The following is a 7,776-nucleotide window of genomic DNA, read 5'->3' as shown; positions in this document are numbered from 1 at the left end:
GATTACTTGACCAAAATTTCAACCAATTTGGTTGAAAAATGAGGGCGTGACAGTGCCGCCTCAACTTTCACGAAAAGCCGGATATGACGTCATCAAAGACATTTATCAAAAAAATGAAAAAAACGTTCGGGGATTTCATACCCAGGAACTCTCATGTCAAATTTCATAAAGATCGGTCCAGTAGTTTAGTCTGAATCGCTCTACACACACACACAGACAGACAGACGCACATACACCACGACCCTCGTTTCGATTCCCCCTCGATGTTAAAATATTTAGTCAAAACTTGACTAAATATAAAAAGAGTAAAATGGGATTTTTTGTTTTCTGCAGGAAAAAACGTGACCCATTGCAATCAAACGTGGGACTTCTCGCAGGAGACATGGACAGTGACATTCGTCTGTAACGTGGAAAGAATGTATAGTTCCGAAGGACGCTATATCTGCAGATGGATCTATCCTGGGGAAAGAGAGGTACCAAGCGTGCACTCGCACACACACACACACACACACACACACACACACACACACACACACACACACACACACACACACACACACACACACAGATATACACATGCTGGCACACACGCACGGACATACATGCACGAGCGCGCACCCTCTCACATACCCCCCTCCCCCCCCTCACACGCTATCCAATCTCAAATGGTGCTCATGGTATCATTCAGTTTTCACTGTCTTATTTCAAGTACGTATATACGGGTCAAGTTTGGTTTATTTAAAAAGAAGAAAAAAGTTGAGGTTTTCCCGGATGTTTTCACCTCGCCATTCAGGTTGTCATACGCCGCTTGCGGGGAAAGCATGCTGGGGATTTTCGTGTTTCTATAACCCACCGAACTATGACATGGATTACATGATCTTTTACGTGCGCACTTGGTCGTTTGCGTGCGTATACACGCGAAGGGTGAAAAGGCGTTATCAAGTCTGCACTTAGGTTGACCTGGTAGATCGGACAAATCCCCACCCAAAACTAACCAGGCAAGGCCGGGATTCGAACCGACGACCTCATTATAGTATCAATCTAGAACAGAAAATTAATATAGACCTCAAAAAAAAAATTCAAATAAAATTAGAACATCAGGTCTGAAAAAAGAGGGAATCTTATCAGTAGGTTTACATTTACAGAGGTTAAAGGTCCTTGTCTACATTTTTATACCGAAATCGCCATTTGACCATTAAAATGCAGAGTCTATTATCTACAAATATCAACAATACACCCCCTTTCGATCAGGAAAGACGAAGCCAGTGTAGCCGTTTGAAAATTCATTGTAGTATTCCAGCGTAGTACTCATAGTAGGATATCCTTATTTGGAAAATGCCAAGCGCAAAACTCCTCTCAAATCCCGTGCATTTCGTGCGTTTATAAAAAAACCTGGACAGCGCTCCAGTGTCAAACTGTTGCTGCACTTGTTTGGGCGTGGCTATTAGCATAGTGACATGAATTTGATTGGTCAGTATTTTTAGGCAAAGCACATGTTCTCAGCAAACAGAAAACAAAATATTGGAAGCGTGAGTCACGCTACCCAAAAATAAAATCTTTTTTTACATATATTTTTTTTCTATAACCTTTTTCCCCATGGTTCATTTATTATCTGACATAACTTTTTAGCGAAATCTAACCAAAAGAGTATTGAAAAAAAGCAAACATGTAGACGACCACCTTTAAGAACAGAACATCTCAGAAAACAGGGTCTTAACGGGGCGGAGGGTGGCTTTAACCGTTGCATATTGTGAATAATATATGTTTCAGCCCAGTGAAATTGATGGAGAACTATCCCTGGTTAAAACGACAATCGATGGCAAGGTTTTTCAAGAAGGAACGTGTGTCTTGAAAGATGAAAAACCCATTCTTACAACTGATGGTCTACAAAATTACAGCCTGCGTTTCGTGCCAGGAGAAAAACCGACAGGACCCGACCAATTTAGCGCTCTGGCTCTTGATATCCGTAATGTTGTGTTACACGTGTGTGTGTGTGTGTGTGTGTGTGTGTGTGTGTGTGTGTGTGTGTGTGTGTGTGTGTGTGTTTGTTTGTTTGTGTGTATGTGTGTGTGTGTGTGTGTGTGTGTGTGTGTGCGTGTGTGTGTGTGCGAGACACAGAGATAGCTTTTGTATGTGTGTGTGTGTGTGTGTGTGTGTGTGTGTGTGTGTGTGTGTGTGTGTGTGTGTGTGAGATGGAACGTGTGTGAGTGTGAGTGTGTGTGTGTGTGTGTGTGTGTGTGTGTGTGTGTGTGTGTGTGTGTGTGTGTGTGTGTGTGAGAAAGAGAGAGAGAAAGAGAGAGAGGGAGAGAGAGAAAGAGAGAGAGAGTGTGTAGGTGAATGTGTGTGTGTGTGTGTGTTTGTGTGTGTGAGTGTGTGTGTGTGCGCGTGTGTGTGTGTGTGTCAGTCCGTCTGTCTGTCTACCTATTGTCAGTCTTAATCTGTCGTTCCCTGTCCGTGTCTGTTTGTTTGTCTGTCCGTGTGTCTGTGAGAGAGAGAGAGAGAGAGAGAGAGAGAGAGAGAGAGAGAGAGAGAGAGAGAGAGAGAGAGAGAGAGAGAGAGAGAGAGAGACTCTTCCACACACTTCATCGCTAACTTATTTATTTAACCCTGACTCATTCACCATCTGGGCCGGTATGTACGAATTGAGACAATATAATAATGCTGCGTCGCTGAAAAGAAATAACGGTTTTGGGCTTGACGAAAACAAGAACAGGGCCGGAGTACTATGTACATTATGAACAGTTCTTCCAAACCCGTATTCAAAATGTGACACTGACCGCCTGTCCTCACAAATTGATCCAGAATTGTTTTGTTTGGCAACATCGACATTGCAGTTCCGGAGCAAATGATCTAAACTTGGCCAAAAAACTATTGCAACAAATTTCGCACGCTAAAAAGCGCATTCAAACACAATTTATTTTAGTTGAACTTTATATGCTCGAAAAGGTCATTATGTCAGCTGTACATATCATTTATTCGATTGATGGTACTTTGTATAGGCATCCCGTGACAACCTGTCAAACAAAGTCACCCCTAAAATCGACCTGACAAAACCCATAGCCCCGTATTTTAAAATATGCACACAAAAAAAAAACACCAGAGTATGCACAAACCAAACACTTCTGACTATCATTGAAAAGGCCATTCAATTTCCTGTTCAGGGCATTTTGTTTTATGCACCTTACTTCTCTCGTCTTTATGTCGCCTTTTGTCAAAGGCGGTAGGTTTCAACCGTTTCAGAGGCCAAAAAAAGGCACGTTTTGCGGCCATTTTTGAGGGGGTCTTCCACTCAAAGAGCCATAATATGATCAAGTTCTCAATGATTTGCTTTGGAAATTTCAGAAGTTATGACCAATAGGCTGACCAAAATCTGTTTTGCCTTTTGTGAATGTGTATACATACCGTGTCGTATTACGTAACTTTTCCGAAAGAACTAAACAAATATTCATATTAATTCAGGGTTTTAGGTTAAACAATTGTGACTTTGCATGCGAATCAGAAAATGGTTGAGGCAATAGGTGCGAAAGTTTGAGGCAGATCCGAACGCTGGTTTACATTAATTTTGCTGGAGATGGGAACACGCATGACAAATTATCCATCACCGTCAATGGTACTGAGTACACTAGCCGTGGAGATTAACAGACCTGTGCCTGTGCTTTCTTGCCTGTCCCGGAGCGCTGTGCTCAGTGTGTTGCGCTTTTGTGACCCGCAGCGGAAGAAGCACAGGCCAAGGACAGTTTATCTCCTCAGCTACTGTACGCATACATCGTATGTACATCGAACACGTCCAACAGGTTGATTCTGTACCTGAAAATACGGTTTCTTCGCACTTGAAGTGCGACCGCCGCCATGTTGTTTGTCCACAAACCCCGGGATAAAAGACTTATCAGCTTCAACACGAGGGGATAGTTAGACCGGATATTAGCGCGAGGATTGACCTAACCTCGACTCATGCATGGGGGTATTTTTACTTCTTTTTCATCTTCTTCAGCGTTCCAGAATGTTCTCGTTACGTCTGAGCTCGTTTGCTGAGAGCATAGTCAGCTTCACTGCGCTTTCGCTGAGTAGGTATGCTGGGTATTTTCGTGTTTCCATAACCCACCGAACTCCGACATGGACTACATGATCTTTTCCGTGCGCACTTGGTCTTGTGCTTGCGTGTACACACGATGGGGGTTAAGTCACCAGCAGGTTTGCACATAAGTTGACCTGGGAGATCGGAAAAATCTCCACTCTTAACCCACCAGACGGCAGCGACCGGGATTCGAACTCACGACCTCCCGATTAGGAGGCCGACGTCTTGCCACCACGCCACTGCGCCCGTCTTGTCAGGCATACAGCGAGTACACCCCCGGCAGCGCGGGGCGGGGACGTAGCTCAGTTGGTAGCGCGCTGGCTTTGTAGCCAGTTGGTCGCTATCAGCGTTGGTTCGATCCCCACGTTCGGCGAGAGATTTATTTCTCGGAGTCAACTTTGTGCAGACTCTCTTCGGTGTCCGAACACCCCCGTGTGCACACATGCGCACGAAAAAGATCCCACGTTCACAGCGAAAGTCTCAGGGCTTGGAAAACACGAAGACACGCATGCATCATCTCTCGTCTCCGATTATCATGATCGTATTTCGATACTTTGAAGAGACAAACCCAATGCTGGTGTGTCGAAGAAGACAGCCACAGCGGGCTTGTTCGAATCAAAGTATCACACCATATCTTCAACGTATTACCAATACCTGTCCCAATATAGACCAGTTGGTCTAAGAGGACGTTAAACCCTAATAATCAATCAATCAAAACCCCGGCAGCGTCATGTGACATTGTCCATTGTGATATTTTTACAGTGGGCCGAATTAGCTCGAGGATAGAGTTTATCCCGGGATACAGTCTCTCTCGCCTCGACATGTACATTCCGGTCCTGAAGAATACTTCAGCTCACACCATCCCCTATTCTAACCCCCTCCCCCACTAACCCACCATATTCATACACCCACCCTTTTTCCACGCCCTCTCACCCACACAGCAACACCACCCTTGGACATACACCCACCCCTCTCACCCCCTGTTATCGCCCCTACATACCCACACCCACAATGTCATACCCACACAGTTTTTCGTTTCTATAGGTCAGCCAGCACCACCCATCCATCCACTGTTATCACCATTACTTACCCACACCCACAATATCATACCAAACTCTACGTTTCTATAGGTCAGCCAGAACCACTGCTGTTATCGCAAATACTTACCCGAACCAACAATATCACACCAACCTCTACGTTTTTATAGGGCAGCCAGAACCACCCACCCATCCACACCCACAATATCATTCCAAACTCTACGTTTCTATAGGGCAGCCATAACCACCCACCCATCCACACCCACAATATCATACCAAACTCTACGTTTTTATAGGGCAGCCAGAACCACCCACCCATCCACACCCACAATACCATACCAAACTCTACGTTTCTATTGTTCAACATGCACAACCCACCCATCCACTGTTATCACCAATACTTACCCACACCCACAATATCATACCAAACTCTATGTTTTTATAGTTCAGCCAGGACCACCCACCCATCCACTGTTATCACCAATACTTTACCACACCCACAATATCATTCCAAACTCTACGTTTTTATAGGGCAGCCAGAACCACCCACCAATCCACACCCACAATATCATTCCAAACTCTACGTTTCTATAGGTCAGCCAGAACCACCCACCCATCCACTGTTATCGCCAATATACTTACCCACACACCCATAATATCACACCAACCTCTACGTTTCTATAGGTCAGCCAGAACCACCCACCCATCCACTGTTATCGCCAATACTTACCCACACCCACAATATCATACCAAACTATACGTTTCTGTAGGTCAGCCAGAACCACCCACCCATCCACTGTTATCGCCAATATACTTACCCACACACCCATAATATCAAACCAAACTCTACGTTTCTATAGGTCAGCCAGAACCACCCACCCATCCACTGTTATCGCCAATACTTACCCACACCCACAATATCATACCGAACTTTACGTTTCTATAGGTCAGCCAGCACCACCCACCCATCCACTGTTATCGTCAGTACTTACCCACACCCACAATATCATACCAAACTCTACGTTTTTATAGTTCAGCCAGGACCACCCATGCTGTTGGACTGCCCAGAACTGGTGAACGCAAGCGCTATCAACTGTACCTGCCAGCCATCCAAAGGCACCCCACCAGCTGTGGTCATCTGGACCGAGAGCACAGGAAATAACTCGGGTCTGCTTCAGATAAAGAATATCGATAGATCAATGGATGGACACACGTACAACTGCACTCAGTTCTGGGGTGGCTGGTCAGAGAATTTTCAGAAAACAGTGAATTACACGTTGCGGCTGCCAGGCAAGTTGGATGTTCTGTTTGGTGTGTGTGTGTGCGCGCGCGTGTGCGTATGTGTGCGTGTGTGTGTGTCGATGTGCGTGTGTACTTGAGTGTGTGTCTGTATGCGTGCGTCGGAGTGCGATAGAGCGTGTGTGTGAGAGTATGTGTGTGTGTGTGTGTGTGTGTGTGATTTGGTGTGCGTGCGTGAGTTAGTGTGTGTATGTGTGTGTGTGTGCGTGTCGGTGTCGATGTGCCTGAGTGTGTGTCGAAGTGCGTGCGTCGGTGTGCGTGAGAGCGTGTGTGTTCGTGTGCGCGCGCGTGTGCGTATGTGTGTGTGTGTGTGTGTGTGTGTCGATGTGCGTGTGTACTTGAGTGTGTGTCTGTATGCGTGCGTCGGAGTGCGATAGAGCGTGTGTGTGAGAGTATGTGTGTGTGTGTGTGTTTTGGTGTGCGTGCATGAGTTAGTGTGTGTGTGTGTGTGTGTGTGCGTGTGTGTGTCGGTGTCGATGTGCCTGAGTGTGTGTCGAAGTGCGTGAGAGAGTGTGTGTTTGTGTGCGTGTGTGTGTCTGTGCGCGTGCGTGCGTGAATTAGTGTGTGTGTGTGTTAGGGTATGTGTGTGTGTGCAAGCGTCCATCTGTGCGGAACAGCTGTTTGCGGTATATGAATAAACCTAGTTTGTGCAGTCAAATGTCCTCATCAAGAAGTGCTCGCTTATACATTAAATCGACTGGTTGTTGGCTCCCCTGAGTAATCAGTAGAGTTCCTGTTCTTGGACTTAAAAACTTAATGTTGAGGTTGGACATTGGATTTCCCTTCTTTGAGCCATGTGACGTCAGAGGCCTACACAACTTCATATTTAGGCGTTTCAGGTTGACCGAAACTTTAAAGGAACTACAAAACACACGTCATGTGTTTGATTGCATGTGTGTGTGCTCGTTCAATCGTCAAAACAACAACAAAGTCATAGTATTAGTACCTGAAAGGAATTCGATTGATACATACATGTTATTTGCGTTTTTGACCCAAATATGACATTTTACACAGATCTCGACAGTCATTGTTCACCTCGACCGCTAGCGCGGTCTCGGAGAACAATGACTGTCTCGATCTGTGTAAAATGTCATATTTGGGTCAAAAACGCAAATAACGTATAATGTTGAGGTTGTGTCGGATGTTTTTGAAACTAGAGCTTTGAAACTGTGCACACTTCTAGGGTATGATCGTCTCCCGACAGGAATCCACTTTGGTCGACCCTCGTCACATGGGGTCACAACGGGGTCATGTTCGTAAAAACTTTATGTTGATATTTGTTATTTAGGGAGCAAAAAACCTCCAAATGGCACACACGTGTGGGTGATGATAAGTTTTGGCTAGACTATTGGTGATGACATCATG

The 7,776-nt window shown here is 45.3% G+C and overlaps 1 long non-coding RNA gene across 1 annotated transcript; it reads left to right on the top strand.

Annotated features, from left to right (window-relative positions):
* Positions 1-317: 317 nt before the first annotated feature.
* LOC138973514 (uncharacterized) lies at positions 318-7,147 on the top strand. Its single transcript, XR_011458050.1, has 3 exons — positions 318-473; positions 1,771-1,966; positions 6,145-7,147. It is a non-coding gene; the product is annotated as an uncharacterized lncRNA (long non-coding RNA).
* Positions 7,148-7,776: the final 629 nt, after the last annotated feature.

The sequence above is a fragment of the Littorina saxatilis genome, linkage group LG8 (assembly GCF_037325665.1).
Source record: "Littorina saxatilis isolate snail1 linkage group LG8, US_GU_Lsax_2.0, whole genome shotgun sequence".
In the NCBI taxonomy this organism is placed as follows: Eukaryota; Metazoa; Mollusca; class Gastropoda; order Littorinimorpha; family Littorinidae; genus Littorina; species Littorina saxatilis.
This window is presented reverse-complemented; position numbering and strand designations above follow the sequence as displayed.